The 17895-nt window shown below is 41.0% G+C and overlaps 1 protein-coding gene across 4 annotated transcripts in view; it reads right to left on the bottom strand.

Annotated features, from left to right (window-relative positions):
- Window positions 1–17895, bottom strand: part of LOC130671830 (transcription factor Sox-2-like) — a 193229-nt gene that overhangs the window by 165225 nt on the left and 10109 nt on the right. For 2 of the 4 annotated variants that reach the window (XR_008990587.1, XR_008990586.1), the window contains exon 1: window positions 15802–16690. The exons of 1 other annotated variant lie outside the window; for it this stretch is intronic. The gene's annotated coding sequence lies outside the window, so the exon portion shown is untranslated. Of the gene's footprint in view, window positions 1–15801; window positions 16691–17895 lie in introns of those variants that run through there. One more of the 4 variants, XR_008990588.1, reaches the window with a different exon arrangement.

Genomic DNA, 17895 nt, shown 5'->3' on the forward strand with positions numbered 1-17895 from the left:
TATTGGCTTAGCAGCAATGCGTATAATCAATCTATAAACGTCAGATATAGACAAATATCGAAAGAGAGAGAAGGGTCGATTTAACATTTAATCCCGAAAAGGAATACAAATCAATCCGCCCGTTTACCTCTTGATCATCGTCATCACACACTTCTCGCAATTCTATCATATCGTGCGTCACGTATACGTTGTGACAATAAACACTCGCACATTTATGCAGGTACACTGTCGCCCTCAACGCTATTCCTTTTACTCGTGTGTCCTACCTCCTCTCCTATACATATTGTATTCTACATATATATACATATATTAAAGCATATTCACCTGTAGAAGTGTATAACAGACCGGTGTGCTCGATTATACACACAGTTGTGTGTCTCTCGGGCAAGTGCGTGCGAGATGTGCACGACTATTCAGATATTGTTGTTATTGTTGAGGGAACAATCGCCCGTCAATAGGCCGCCTCGGTACAATGTAGCTATTCAGGTACAGGCAGGGGTGCTCACTCGAGCATTTGCATTTGTACAAAATTTAATTTTTTAAAAATTAATAGTGACTTGACTGAGAATAAAAAAAAAATTTTGGCGCAGCAATCTCTCGATTGACTTTGATGCCGCAGCGGCATTGGAAGTTGTGCTAAATAAAGTCAGGACAAAGATACACTGTAAAAAATCACCGGGGTAAGTCCAAGCGGTGTAGGTGTTAAAATTATCGGTGTTAAATTTACCCCCGAAAGCGGTGTGAAAATAACGCCGCCACCGGTGTAAATATTCTAAACCGGTGTTAAAATAACGCCGCCGCCGGTGTAGATTTTTCTTTATCGATGTTTAAATATTTTACTTTGTGAATATTTTTACTTACTCGATCACTATACTTGTTAAAAAAATGATATTCTTTATTAATTTTCATAAAGAACTGACATTTTTTTGTGTTTTATAATCTTTAAAGTTAATACTCCAAGCGGACGAAATTTACCCCGCTTTTACACCTGTTACTCCGCTTTTACACCGGTATTACTCCGTTTTTACACCGGTTACCCCGCTTTAACACCGGTATTTTTAACACCGGTGTATTACTCCTCCTACACCGGTGTAATTTCATTTTTACACCGGGCGGAGTTAAAACGAGTCCATTTTTAACACCGCTCTTTTTACAGTGTAGTGACTCGACTGATAATAAATAAAAACTTTTTGGCGCAGCAATCTCTCGATTGACTTTGATGCCGCAGCGGCATTGGAAGTTGTGCTAAATAAAGTCAGGACAAAGATACAAAGATCCAGGTGACAGAGTTTGAAACGCTTGAAAAACGGAAATACAGAATAAAATAAGTTTCAAAGGGAAACAAATACGTCATGACTCATGAGACGGGTATAAAAGGAGAGGAATGAATGTGAGAACCTCTGGATCAGTGTAGACGAAAAGCCTCGTGTGTGCCCATAGCAATGATTACGTATGCGGGAATCATTGCCGGGAAACGCGCGCGATGCACATGCAAAGCCCAAAAATCCTCGAAATCAGTCGAGTTCAACATCAGCATTGTACCTGGGCTTTGTCTCTGGCTCATTGTTATCGGTACTCGGTGTACAACACCGTATAGTACTGGGGCATCACATAGGCATATATAGATAATATATACATACACTTGGCGTAGAGAGAGTGAACTACGTATACATATAATACAGCAGTAGGGATTCTGTATGCACTCAGCTCTTCAGCTGCTGCTGCACCCGATGGCCCATATATATACAGACGGATAACTGTACATATACTCTGCGCTATTTATCTCACCGAGAGATCCCCGAAATCAAAGCATTGTTCTATATACTCCCGGACCCATTTCTCAACAGTAGGCAATATAAATAAATCATACTTGTCAATAGAATTTAAAATAAAAAATGTAAAAATTTTTAAATAACAAAAACAAACAAAAATATTCATACAATTGTCATTTTTTTTTTTTACTGAAAAATACCATTATTGTCAGACGATGACAATGTTTTTGGTCGCTTTCATTCAATAGATAAAATAATGTAATATGTAGAATGTATATTACAGATGGAATACTTTGTAACTATATAGAGTAGTGGAATATGAGGTGCGTATATATATTTTGAATTGACAGATAAAAACTGTTGGGGAAAATTTTTATCGATACCAAACAAGACGTCGGCAAAGGAATGAAAGGAGAGGGAGCGCGAGGCCGAGCGGGAGAGGTGAGGGCATAGAGCTGCTGAATAGGAAGCGACACAATGGACCTGGGTGGCTGTGGAGGCGTGTTATCAAATGGGTTCCTCATTCACATACTGTGGCCTGAGCTACCTGTGTCTGTCTATACCGGTGTCTGTCTGTTATACTTATTCATACCATCTATTGTGTCTCCACTGTTGAGTCGAGTTCAGTTGAGTTGAGAACGCGATGGAACGTGCCACAATGCACGAATATGGACTACTGTAGCTCGCGCGAATCATCCACTCCCTCATCTCCCTGGTGAACCCACATCCACACAACTCTGTCTGTATCTGGATGTCTGTGCATAACACTCTGGCTCCCAGAGCCCGAACCCCGTCCGCTTTCAAAATATCCCGGCTAGCCCTTTTAATTTTTCGCCCAGTCGTTGGACAACAATCTCGCGGATTTTTTTTAATCATCAGTTTCAACTATCGCGGCGATGATGAAATCGATTGGCTTCAAATAAATAAATTTGAGGAAATGTATGAGATCTGATAGATTTCGACGGATGAATGGATTAAAGACGTCGCGGAGTAAAAAGCAGGGAGCAGAGAAAGGGCTGATGATAAGCTGAAGAAGAGGGAAGAAGATAAAAAGTACTTAGAGGAATACATCGTAAGAGAAATAACAGAACGGAGCAGAAGGAGAATAAAAGTAAATGATAAAGACAGAAAGAAAGAAGTATAACTAAATGGACAGAGTATAGATGAGCATGGAAGTACAAGAAGGCGCGCCACGAGCTGCCGGCGTTCTATATGCCATACAAAACTCGCTCAATACGTCATTCAGCAGAATAATACCGCTCGTTCCCAGCAGAATGAGAGTTTCAAAGGGAATTAAGGATTCAAAGGCATCTTTGCGCATCGTGCAGCACAAAACGACCGGCCTACACCGCTATACTTCTCCAAGTAACGGGGCTGCTGTGTAACTTGCTTCGTTTCTCAAAGATTATTATTATCAGCGGAGGTCTACTTTGACAGTCGTCTATCAAGCCCATTGATAGATAGCAGACCAGTACCAGTATACATCAATACCGCAATTACGCAGCGCCGGGAAACTAAATAAACGCGACACTTAGATATATTTTCTCGTATACACACAGTCCCTCCTGTACTACCTGTTATCTGGGCACAAAAGCTGATGGATGATCATAAACACCCGAGCGTGTCTACCCGTGATTACGCTTATTATTGCAGTTGGTTATGGTTTTTTATTGTTATTCATACCGCCCGGAGTGCAAAGAGGGTCAAAGATAAATAGAAATATATGTGTATTAAATTTATGTATTGTTAATACAATAGAACAGGGAGACGTACACTAACTCGATAATCAACCGTGGCCGTATCTCCCTCCATTATTTTGCCAACTCTTTTGTAATAAAAAATTTTAGTTAACCATTTAAATGAAATGTTGTGAAAAAGTTTAATTATTAATCCCACGGGCTGCGATGTTACATTTTAAAAAGATGTAATGATTGCGACTGGGAATGAGAAATAATGTATTTTTTTTTTTTAATTAGAAATCGATTTGTGGAGCGGAAGGGTTAAATTGCGAGGTATAAAAGAAATATGGTTCTTGAAGCAGCATTTGTGATCACAGGACACAATAGCATACAGAATAGAACAGAAGAGAATTACAGTGTAGATATATATATATACATATATATTTAGCGTAGCAGTATATGTCATTCTTTTATATCAGCACACACGCGGGTACACTGACGTAGCTTTGGTCGCGGCCTTATCGGCAGTTATCGGGCCGTGATGTCACACAATGGGGCAGACAATGCGCGGGACAATACACCCCTGCTCGGTAACCCTCGACCCAACCACCTCTTCTCCGGCAGCAGCCCCCGTCCCTTTTCATCCGTCGGTACAAGCGCGGGTACAGCACACAGGCTCTCTTCCCTCTCTTTAGCGGGCTCTCAACCCCCACACCCCTTTGCGCCCGGCCAACTTAATAAACATAATAGCTGACTTGGCCGCCCCGCGATCACAATGAGATCCATACTGCGCGATAGTCGAGATATGACGACGCCAGTCTATTGTGCTCGCGATCCGAGTTTTAGTTTCCACTGGATTATTTCGAACCCTCCAACTATTTCTCCCCCCCCCCCCCTACTTCTTTTGTCAATTGTAAAACATTTTTTTCGCTTCTTCTACAGTCCTCGAAAATTTATATTCAAAATTTATATCGATTCTCTATAGACAGACACATGCCACTATTTTTCTCCAATTCATCCGTGGGATCTTTGATAAAAAAATATTTTATTTATTATTTATTTTACGACAAAGCATGGAAAATAAATAGACAGTCTCCACAATACGATTTTAAATCTAGCGGACGTGTGTGAATGTGCTCGGGTATATGGTCTGGTTGGGGTGAGCCAGCGAAAACGTTGGCAACTCAAATGATACAAAATCGCATGAAAGTCAATCAGGACACGAGCGTGCCCGAACTATCTGGGTATTGTGGTAGAGCCGCGAAGCGTGCATCCCTTATATATCAAGGGGTAGTAACAGAATGAGACGGAAAGGAGACCGAGAAGGTGGAGAAGGAGAATGAGGCGAGGAAGGAGACAGAGGTATGGATGAGTACCAAAGCCCGCAAGTTGTCGATCGGTCCCTTTAGCTTATACATTCTGCATGTACTGCCGGGAGACGACACACAAGTCGCATATTCTATAGACTACAGGATAGTAGTCGGGAGCTTCACGCATCATTGGATCAGCTCCACGCCCTCTCGTTTCTCCTCTCCCTCATCGGTCGCTCTCAGTGTGAGACACGTACACACGCTACCCCACAGTAACCGTCAGAGATCAACTCTCACCCTCCTGTGTTATGTGCTTTTAACAATATGCTATCCTCGTATAATCACCCTAATCCACGTGCCATCACACCATTACTGCCAGCTCTACATCCTACTCATCAGCCGCATTAATTTATCAATAACATTTAACATATTTTCGCCCTACAAAAATTATCAATTAAATTCTTAACCCATCAACCCGCTAAAATATTATCATCGTCGCATCTCAAGTGCCGTCGGATTTTGAAGGACAGATGACAGACAAACGAGGACTCAATCAAGAATTTAAAATATTTAGTTATCGGAGCCAAGTTTGTCTGAATGATTATGAGTCATTGAGCCCTCGTGAACCGGATGGGGAGAACGGTAACTACCGACTTGAATGAATCAAGGGGTTCATGATTTCATAACACGGTATGGGTGGCTTCAGATTCTCCCTATCGATAAACGTTTGACTACAAGGGGTTGACTATTTTATTATGGTTCGCCCGCAACCCGACGAGTTGGTTTTATAAGCCAAACGTAATAATCAACTTTTATTTCATAAATGCCCCGCTCGTGGGATTGGGGAACAGGGAGCGTAAGGTAAAATAATCTTGACTGGGATCCGAGATGCCGAGGAAGTATACAATAAAACCAACCCTTTAGTGGCTGGAAATCGAGGCAGGGAACGGTTATATTTATTTTATTTCATTATCTTTTTACTCCTACAGTTATTTACTCAATGCTCGGTCATTATTTTCGAGCATGATATTTATTAAATTTTCCGCGTCAACGAATGCCTAGTTTTGAATATAAACAAAATTCCTTTTTAAAAATCGCGGATGAATAAAGTCATGATAAAAACAGTGTCCCTGAAGGATTAAAGAGTTGCTAATGCTGGGTGACGACTACCTCGAATGACGAGGTCTGTCCTTTTTCCCCATTTATCTATCGTCGGAGTAGTATCTATACATCGGGATCAGGTTCCTCTATTCGACGTCCTCCATTATATATCTTTTATCAATCTGTACGCTTTCAGAGCTTTGAGCAAGCTGAAAGCTGCGTGATAAATCAAGAAATGTAAGAACCCATACAACGACGATATGCATGCATACACATATATTTATATTTATATATATATAAATTCTCCCCCAATATCTCCCACTCTTTTATCCAGAAAAATATATATATTTATATACAGATATAGATATATAAAGTGGCCACATAAATACAACTTACACTAGTGTATTTCTATATCTGCCTCCAAGGATATGTCTACACACGAGAGCCGCGTCGTGAGTGTATTTATGTATAGCTTTTGTACATCATCAAATATATAGATATATATATAACCAAGCAGTGGTTCAATAGGCAGCATTGCCGGAGTGAACAGCATCCATAGAGCGACCAGATGAGGTCTTCTAGCTTCCGCCGAGTCCGCGTGAAAGGATGCCCCAATAATATTCCATTCACCAAACCATCGACTCTTTCCCTCAGTTGCCTCCTCCCTTGGACCACCAGTGTCCAAACTACCCTGCACCATTGATTTTTCATTCGTCGGCTCTTGAATAGTTTGTTATGAGCTTTCCTTCTTCGAGCAGCTCGTTTCCCCTCCCTGTCCCCGTCCCCGTTCCCGCCAGTGCTTGTATACACTTGACAATGATGTTGAAGCGAAAATGAGCAGACGAAAGGACAGGGGCAAAGAGACCAAGATAGAGAGGATTTGCCGTGCACTATTATAACATATGAGACACCGGATCGTAATACATAACCTATAACTTTAATCAGGGGTGAATAAAGCCACAGAACCCCTTTTCGGTAGCGGCACTGCGTCAAGGCGAAGAATGGAGATGAGGATGTAGCCGAGTATCGGCATTGTTTCCAAACAAAGCGCGCCTTTCATACCCCCCTGAGCACACCCCTGTGGTCTCTCCTACCCTCGTCTTTTCCACTACTACTTCTACAACTAGTGCTGCTGATGGTAACCTCCGCCGGCACCGCGAACGCCCGCACCACCTTCGCCATTCCCTCGCTCCCGATTCAGCTCCCGACTGCTCCTCATACACTCCCCCGGCTTTTCACTCATTTGACACGCAAAGAAAAGTCAGGCGAACCAGCATTGTGGCGACTGCCACCCCACGCGACCCATTGTTGCCAGCGCACCAATACTACTCTCATCCAACTCCACCGTCTCTTACACGTCTTTTCTCCTTACCACTATGACTTTGACTCTCTCCTTTCTCTGTTCCTCTTCATTACCACTCCATTCTTGCCACCAGCAGCCCTCTCTCTCCTTTTCTCTCTATAGAGACCACGGACATCAGTTGCTAACTCCGATGCCAACAGCATCGGCACTCGTTTGTCAATGATGAGTAGTGTAGAACCCCAAAAAGTCCGCAATCTATTAAAGACTCTTGCTCAAAACACTTCTATTCCAGCTCCAATCAATTACTCACTCGAATAAAAACTTTTATCTCTTTGTATGTATATTAAAAGAGGAGAAAAATAAATTTTTTCTCGTTTGTCATCGGCCCCCGGTGGTTGGTAAATTTGAAAGGCCCGAAATACAAAAAACCTTATGTACGAGAAATTCATTAGAGGCTTCGAATGAAAAAAATTCAATGGGGAAGCCTGTGATGTGGATGTGAGGGATTTAGTTCAAGGACGCGGCGACACGAGGGGCTGCAGAGCAAACTCCCGGATATCACACAAATAGTTAGGACGTGGAGACAGCGCCCAGTGGGGGTGGGAACCTGTTAAAAGTTTTCAAACTAGTGGCAAAATGGAATGATGGCTTAGAGCACACTGCCCGCACACAACCATTGTGTATACTTATATATTTATATATATCGGGTCGTATAATAGTGTATACTATTAAAGAGAGTAGAATTGTGCTCCAAGAGGATATACATGATGAAAAAGGAATAGACAGTAAAAGCTAGATAACATCGTCGAGTGTGATGACCACAATACCCCAAGTAAAAGTAGTGCTTTTGTCGTCCGTTCTATAGAGTTGTTAAAGTTTCTATTGAACAATTGAAAGCACGAAAATTTATAACTACAATACTGCTGCTGCTGCTGCTACTGCTTTCGTCCATCATATTAATTTACTCAGTTTAATTGGAATCCAAAAGCGATTAAAAAAATTTCTCACCATGTCCATTAAGTCTTTGTACCGTTAAGCGATTCTAGATTTATCGCCAGAGAATAAAAGCACTAGCTGTACCTGGACATATTAAATATCGCCGGCATGTAGAATTACCGAAGAAACTAAACGAGTAGTAAAATACAGAGTAATGAAAGAAAATAAATAAAATAGTGAGAACAGCAGCGGATCACGTATAGAAAGTGCTCAATCCTCAATGGTACTAGTATCGGCGGTCCCGGTAGGTGGGCGTATCGGTTAAGTGGGGGAAATTGCAAAACAATGAGACGACGAGGAAGGGGTAACAATGTGAGGGACAATAGGCCTGATAATGTGCCAGAGAATGGACGCCTAGACAAAAGAGTCGAATAAGGGCGCGCGCGCTTGATGCTGCTATTGCATATACATACACTGATCTATATACATATACATGTACATTTACACATGTATATATATGAACACCGTACATACAACAACGCTTTTGCGCTCGACTACCTCTTTAGCTATCTATCGCTTGCATTATCCCGCCGGTTTCATCCGCAGAATGTGTTTCACTGTCAGAAAGCATACTTCCGCGGATACATTAATTCTCCACTCTTAAATCATATCTCTAATGGCTTTCTCATCGACAATCGAGGATATACTTTTCATATTCCGCGTATATTTACAATTTAATTGTTTCGACGCAGACGGAGCGATTAATAATAATAATGTCAACGGATCTTTCCTTATTGCCGATTCCCATGTGGGTTACCGGTGTTTATGTACAAACATACATACATATATACACATATATGTAAGAGCGGTTATACATGACGTACGTATACATATACATATATATATATATATAAGATTGGCCCCACAGGAATCGGAGGCTCAAAAGCGGTTTGGGTAAACCGCAGTACACTCGATATCACGACCCCTGACATAACCGCGGGTTCTGGTGCCCGGGATGAGGGTGGAAACGAGAGTCGAAAGGGCGGCAAAGGCTCCCTCCGTTATCGCCCGGTTCGCCGTACACCTGTTGTTTTAACCCGCCCACGATATCGCTGCTCCCTGACTGTTGCTCTCTCTACATATACATATATATGCATATATATCCAGTGCACTTTACTGGCACTTGGGAATGCACGAGTTAACTTTTACCTGCATGTGCACATGCCACGCGTTCTTGACGTAGCAGTGGTGCGGCTGACTTATAAAGCTCGTACTACTTGTTCTTTAAATATCATCCTGAAAATCAATGTCCTCTGACTTGAGGGATATAATTTAGCGTTAAATTACCTTCTTGAACAGAGAGTAGCTCACAAAAAGAAAAAAGAAAGAAAAACGGGGAGTGACTGAGATAAAAAAATAAATGTGAGAAATTCTTATGTGATATTTTCCAAGGCACTGAATAATTAGCATTCTGCAGGATTTGAAAGAGTGCACAAGAAAAACTGTAGTTTATTTTTTGATAGCAAGAGCGCTCTTGCACAACACCCGGCTCTGCTCTGAGAGGAGAGAGACGGGCTACGGTGTCCTCTCGTAAAATAAAAGGGAGGTAGCGCTGAAGAGATTCCGGCGGGCGAGGAGAGTATAAATGTGCTTGGACTTGTTATATACAAGAAAGAAGAACATAAAAAGAGGAGAGAAGTAGCTCTATACAAGACCTCTGGCTTACGCCACAAACAGTCCATAGAAATTCTTCTCGTAGATTGAGACGTGGCAGAGAGAGAAAGAGAGACGCAAGTGTATTTGTGTAACTACTCTTGGTGTGTGTGTACGTTGGGTACTTGGTTCGCTGTTATTTAAGCTTCGCATAATGGCAACTCTTTTATGCTTCTTGTGTCTTACATCTGAGACTGTGTCGTATCGCTCCAGAGGGCGCATTCATTCCGGTGAATGCCTCTCTTACACCGCGCGCCGCCAGTACAATGCTTTCTATGGCGCCTTCAGGTCTTTCTACACAGCAAAACGTATCACAAAATACAATAACCTTCCAAGGATACAAAGCCTCAATTTTTTACTTTATGCCTTTTACTCCACTCCTTCTCCTTCTCCTTCTTCTCCCCCTACTGCCAACCTCGGTGTTGTACTAAAAAACCTCACTCCCGACTCCGCTAAATTTTTTATTATTATTTTCGCAATATCTGGGCTACGTGGTGGCCGATTTGAATGATTGTCCAAGAGGATTTGGAGTAGAGAAAATATATAAACAGAAGAATAGTGAATGACGAAATAATAAACGGTAGCAGCGGTAAAAAATAGTATGAATAGACGGTGGGACAGTGGACAGGTTAACCAATCAAGCAGATCCATAAGCTGGCAGTGATGTCGTCGCTGGTGATGTCGTTGTGAGTCATGGTCCGGCGATCGGGTCACAAAACATGATCGTGGACACAATAACCACGCCGCAACAATACTGTTGTCGACGACAATAATACAAGAGAGCACCATCACCATCATCGTATACAGTCGTCCGGGAGTCCCTGAATCTCTATTGTCTGCTGGCTCTTGTGTGTTGTTCTCTCCTCTTCCTTTCATCCCCTCTGCATTTCATTAGAGCATTAGAATCTACTACTACCACCATCACCACTGTCCTATCCTATACACTGCTGCTTCCCCAGTCTTCTCTTTTCTAACCGCAATATCTCTGTTTAATTGCACTGACCAATGCCAGACAACTTGATGAATGAGGAATATTCAATCATTACGAATCCATACAATAGGACAATAATCACAATAACAACTTTTATATACTTCCGTTTAAATTCAAATGTCTTATAAACCAATAAACCCAAGTAAAAATTCATCACATATTTTTATTACGGAATTAAATTTCCTGTAAAAAACACATCCGACTATTTTTACGTAAATTCAGTATTTTCAGAATTATCTACGTTTGAACCTCAGCAAAAGTTTCGGTCTTAATCATTTTTTTTTTTTAATAATAACAATAATACACTGGAGTGAATTTAATTTTCTACGATATGTGAAACGAATTGTGACTCAAGGTGGTACTGTTAAGTAAAAGAATACAAAGATATATATAATACAAATATATATTTAAATGAAATGAAACCAAAAGGAGCAGCAGAGTCTTAGCATAGAAAGCACATAGTTGACTTACATATACATAAATATATATTCTGTCAAGTATGTACAGAACAAGTATAGTGGTTCCATATATATATACATATATAGTTGAAATACCCATAAACGAGTGTATACGCGCGTTCACACACGAACGAGGAAAGCGAATCGGCCGTTCCACTCATCCTCTCTACCGTCCGTCTCATTGTGTCGGACGATTGTCTTAGAATAATGGCGCAGACTCACAATAGTGACTACAATGCTTGCTCGTCTAACAATGCCATGACGTCACACGCGACGGACGATGTACGTGAATGTGCCACCACCGACAACTCTGAGTAGTCGTGTGCGTCGCCTCTCTTCAGGACGATCCTTCTATATTCCTATTCTCTTCCTCCTCCCCACCGGCCCCAGTTCCTCCCCCCGGCCCAACCTCCCACTCAGCTCTTTGCTGGCACTCGAGCGCGCTTTCAGCTCGCGATGCGTTTCCGCACGTACTCGTATTATTGCCACGATTTGGTTGCTACATACTCCCAGCACTTTTCATACATTGCTCTCAAGGCCGGGTTATGTGTAATACAAATATGATCAACATAAGCGATGACTCGGCTCGAATTGACCGCTAAATTTGCTTTTCATGCTCACAATGCGGTCTTCTGGTGCCCATTCAACAAACTGTTTTTAATGCTCGAGGTATTGAAAGAAATCAAGTGAAATTATTTTTTTTCTTGTCGAGAGTCTGATGAATAGCGAGGTTGCTGGTTGCTGGTCCTGCTCGTCACGTGTTGTGCATATTTATCGCGGTGGGCAGATAAAAAATCGAAGCGAAAGATGAGCGAGAAAAAAAGTGAGGAATAAATGATAAATAAAAATCGGGAAGGGGTCTGGCTTCGAAGAAGGTGCTACCGGATAAGAATAACCGAGGAGGGCTCGGTTGGTTGAATGCCGGTTGTTAATTAATGCCGCCATTCAGTGTGCACATTAAATTAGTACCGAATTGTCCGCTCTCGTCTCGCATTCAAAGGCCAGATATTCTGAAAAGAGTCTTATTAGCAAACAGAGAAGACGCTTTCGTTGCTGCTGATTCTTTTGGTCCAGCAGTCGACAGCTTGAAAATTCCACGCTCGCGGAATCTACAACTCCAAAGTTATTTCCTGATCCATTCAATACTCCACCGTCGAGAAAAAACAATACGTAAAACTTTTTCTACAGCTCGTCGAAATACATAATTCGTTACGAGTGCGATATAAAAAATTATGGAACAAAAAAAAAAAACAATAGTCGGAGGAAAAGTTGCTGGGGAGATATATATATTTTGAATAAAACGCGAATTATTAATTAACTCGACGGTTAATCGCGATCAACCTATCACCAACTGGAATACCATTTGCTGATGAAATTTATGACAAAGGAAGAAAATAATAATGATGATAAATAGAATAAAAAAATATTTTTTGCTAAAATATTGTGTGAAATTAGTTGGGGAAAAAGAGAGGAACAAAAAGTAAGAGGAGAGAAATGAATGAAGGAGCGTTGGGAAATATTCGAAGCGTGAAAGAGGTTGTTGGTAGAGAAAAACTCTCAGAGAGATCGAACGATCGTAGATTGAATAGGAGCGTGGACTCGGAGAGGTGCCGGGGGATCCCATCGCCGCACACAAGTGTAACCAGGGGGTGAGTGAATTGGAAAGAGTATAAAAACGAAAGATTCGCGAATAGAAAAGCGACTGATGGGGCCGGGGGTGAAAGGGAGACTCGTACACACACACACACACACACACACATACACACACAGCACCCGGATGAGGAAGAGAGAGAGAAATCAGTAACGCGATGGCGGGGTACATTGTGTCGGGCCGCTTGATACTTTATTCTGTATAAAGGAACGGGCGGAACAATAGCGAGAACGCGGAAGAATGGGACTATATAAGGGAGACAGAGAGTGAGGTGGAGAGATGAATGAGAGAGGAGAAACGCACTCGCCAGTGTGAAGACTCATCACTCTGTAAACAATGCAACCTGACGAGAGAGTGACTCAGAGTGCTGGTGCTATTGCTGTTGCTACTGCTCTCTGCTACTGGGATTTCAACTTCACTCTAAGTACACCAAAAAATAATAATAGTAATAATAATAACAAATAATTCAAAAGACACGTCCTCGCACAAGAGTCGACAGAAGATATAATTCATCTGCAATAATACACTTGTCACAATGTCTACATGCATGTAATATTACAAATAAATATTGACCTCGTGCAATTCTTACCCATGTATCCTCCAGCTCTGTGGGCTTTACATCCACGTTAACATCTTGAGCCGGAGTCTGTAGCGCACCGAAGAAAGGGATGAGGCACAAAGCTATCATCGAGCTGGCTTTCAAGCTTCTCGCGGTATTGTTGCCGAAGATAGAATTCTTTTGATTGTATAAAATACGAAAAAAAGTAAAAAAACTAGGGATGATAGAGGAATGTCGCCAGTCAACTAGTCAGGGTTCGATCAGCCGGCATCACAAGAGGGAGTTGAGTGTAGAGGGAAGCCCACGGAAAATGGTGAAAAAGGAAGATGTCAATGAAAAAATTTCTTGCTTAACATAATACGTTATTCGGGTGACAATGCCACTGAGAGAAAATTTCATTTGTCTCGTCGAAGAATCCGGGGCATCGGTAATGTAAAACCGGAAATTATCCAAAGGACTGTTTTGAAAATTTTTTAAATTACATATAAATTTCTGGATAAAACGACAGCCGCCGATGGTGTTTTTTAAAATGAAAAGCAAATGTCCGGAGAATAAAAATTTGCTTGGGCCAACAATGGCTGGGGGTGGTCGGGAGGGAGATGAAAAGAGTTCGGTATTAAAAAAGACTGAGGTTAAAAATATTTAGACGTCCAACGTCGAGATGAATAAGACTAAATTGTATCCACAATGCTGTCTCAGAGGCGCGCCATGAATAGCCTTAATAAACTCGCTAGATCCTTGGAAATATTTCAAACTCCTGCGAAGAGTAGTATGAGAGCTACCGGGTCTATGGTATACTCAGACAGATATAGCGCAGTGAAAAGAGGAAAAAGGAAGCTCTCATCGGTCTCTCCTTATTCATTTCTCTTTTGGTTTATATGCTGTCGCATCAAGACTTTCCCAAACATACATCGTCAAGATTTTGATGAGTAACAGCAGCAGGACACTCCGCAATCGGGCTCTAGATCGTTCCGAAGTATTGACTGATGATAAAACCAACAGGCTACAAATGTACGGGTAAAGTACAATACATATAGTATTACATATACAGGAGTAAAGGGGAGTGTTGAAAGCGCGATGGGGTACATTTCACTACTCAAACTCGCATTATCACCCACGAACATGTACAAAAGAGTGTACATGAGTATACAGTAATATATATACAAATCTAAACACGAGGAAGAGAGACAGGGAGTATGGTTTTGTCCCGCGGGACAATTTGTTCCCGGAAAGCGTGCAAGAGCCACCCTTGAACGAGCTCAGCAGTGGAGGACAGGGTGGGGGTGTACCTCCCAGCTTTCACCAGCCTCGCTCTTTCTACCCTCTTCCTCTTGTTCTTTTGACGTCTCTCACTCCACACAATGTGTTGAGGGCTGCTGGAACAACTCGTGCACCTTGCCTTACTACCAACGAATCGTGGTTTTGGGCGAATCGGTAGTTACCGAATAAACTCCCTGGATAAATGGGCTGGGAGATAACTCGGGGATAACTTACTTTATTATCTACATCTATATCTGTATATATATATGTATATGAGTATATATATAGATGTATTAACTCTTTCTCGCTCCATATAAATATGTATGTATCTATATCTATAGATATGTATGTATATATATGTGCACGAGTGAATGAGTGTATGGATAGGGTGGAGGCGCGATTCAAACGCGTATTTCAAATACGAAATCAAAAGCCTCATTGTCACTATAGAAATGGCTCTATTTGGAAACGATGTATTCAGCATGAAGCACGTGGAATTAACGCTGTTTGTTCAATACTACTTTTGACGCAATGTTTATTTAAAAAAAGAAAAAAAACTAAATAAAAAGGTAAATGATAAAGAGAAAAAAAGAAACAAGGACAGAGTTAGAGTCGGAGTCGGAGTCGGAGTCGGAGCGAAGATAAAGGAGACTGAGAATATAAGCAAGAGAGAAAGGATGGTGGCAGAAAAGCGCACCCAAAGGAAAATAAATAAAAGTATGCCTGGCCGAAACAATTGGAACCTGCGTAGAATGGAGATCTGCTGGCTTTTTATCTTTCGCCCCCCCACCGGCCCCTGGCTTATTTTTTTACTCGCTTTCATATTTGTTTCCCCCTCTTTCGTCATTTTCAAGCCTCATATAGATTAACTATTCTTAACTTCTTTATCCGCTCATACTTACATATTCTATTGGTAAAATCTTCCATGGACACCTGACAGCTTTTTAAAAAATTTAAATATCTCCTCACAATTTTCGACCCATTCCTCGTAATTTTTATTATTTTTAACGCCTCCAGGTTGATATGATGAATAAATATGAATAATAAAAATACTAAAAATGCACTCACCGATTGATGATTTGTCTGGCGGTCTCTTCAGGGAATTATGTAAATACTGGACTGGTACTGGACCGGTAATACTCTTCATGATACTCTTCATCTCGGCAACTCCGCACTACAAGTCACGTCCACTCTGTCAACTGCCGAACGTCGCTAGAACTTGGTAATCACAGGGTCCACTTTACACTGCATATATATATAATATATATATCACATGACACATCACACACACACATACACACAAGCACACACATCCAACCAACCAGAGTACTCTCTGATAGTAAGCATCATGAGATCGCGATATAAAAATTAAAAGAGATGTATACTATATTTTAGCATTGCACATAACGCACTAGATTCAAAACCAAAAATTCAATTTCATTGTCCGCGTGTCAGTGCACGTCACGTGCAACCGCGGATCCCTGTACTGTAAATACTATATGTCAACTCGCGCTAAATCATTGCCATTGGCAATCACACTCACTCTCGCACACTCACACACACGGGTTGACAACTAACAGCCACTCGTATATATATTTATATATCTACATATAAATAATAATTATTTATATATTCCATCAATCGCGAACAAGAACAAAAATAAAATCTTCAGTCCAATAAAAACAATCAATTTTTTTTTCCATTCAACTGTCGGACACGTCAGTAATTATGCATGATTCATATCAGTAACGTTATTGCACTACACGTGTTTGCTTAGAACTGGAAAAAAAAAAAAAAAAAAATTGCACTTAATTGGAGCACAAAATTTTCTCACCAAAAATGGACTTTTGTAAAAAATAAAAGAACAAAAAGGTAAACTAAAAATATTTATGTGTAGGAGTGATGATAATAAATGAATTAACATAAATATAGAGAATGTAAGTCTGCGAGTACAGAGTCGAACAACGCGCGGCGAGAGACTGATCGGCGCATCACGTTCCCCAGCTACACGCCATCTTTCCGGCTGCGCGGTTCCCCACCCCTAGGGTTCAGTTATGTATTCTCTCCCTCTTATCAGAGCTAAATTTTAAACATCCCACACACAACTATTGTTTTATTTTTTATACAATAACATTTAAATAACAACAACAATAATAATATTATTATTATTGCTCTTTACCGTCATTGCTGTACGTTAATTCCAATAAATCACATCAGCACAATGAAGTAATAAATATAAATTTATTAATGATAATAGATTTATACAATTACGCTATCCGCATTGTCGACGGTGAAACCCGAGACAATAATCGTATAAATTTTATTGAATCAAGTGGCGAAGATGTTTGATGCAAAAAGGGTACAGGCGTCGCCGGAAGCTGCGATTAACAACTTGACCGCCCGATGTCGTCTCAAAAGGAAGTCCCGTTTAATTATTCGCCTTAAATTTCATACGAGCTGCTGTAATTGCGAGTCGCTGAGCAGATAAGAGTTTAATATAAATAATTGTGACGGGACAGTTGAGACAATAAATACTTGGATCAATTAACCCGAATCTGCCCACATGTGAAGATCAAGTTCCCACAGCCATATGCTCTTTTACCTCGACGAAGGGAAAATAAATAAAAAGAGCAGCTTGCTTTCCAAAGTGACTATGGGAAAAATTTATACACCCCAATAAAATATCAAGTATTTTTAAATTTAATATATATGAGGCTTTTGAAGGTATGGGGTAAGGTGTTGAGGGTGAGGTACGAGCTCTAGAGCATGACTCAAGTTTACATGAGGAGTAAAGGCTCCTTTAGAGGGTTAATATACGTGGAGATGGGGGGCATGAAGAGACGGTGAGGGTCGTTAAGACACCGGCGTCTTAATATCGCGCGGGACTAAGGCTTATAATCCTAAGACCTAAGAGAGAATAGCGAGAGGATCAACCTGGGATTCTAATTAAACGGAAAACAACTTTATTAAGATGGCAACTGCCCTAGGGCCCGGGAACTCTGTTGTACTTGTGCTCTATTACCGATTTCCATACTCGCAGACTACCTGCTACTTTACTTGACATCCCACTATTTAATAAAAATTTATATGAATATATATCTTGATATTATTATTAAAATATGTATAAATTTTTTTTATCCACACCATGCTGGGTCCAGAAAA

This window comes from Microplitis mediator, chromosome 7, assembly GCF_029852145.1.
Source record: "Microplitis mediator isolate UGA2020A chromosome 7, iyMicMedi2.1, whole genome shotgun sequence".
In the NCBI taxonomy this organism is placed as follows: domain Eukaryota; kingdom Metazoa; phylum Arthropoda; class Insecta; order Hymenoptera; family Braconidae; genus Microplitis; species Microplitis mediator.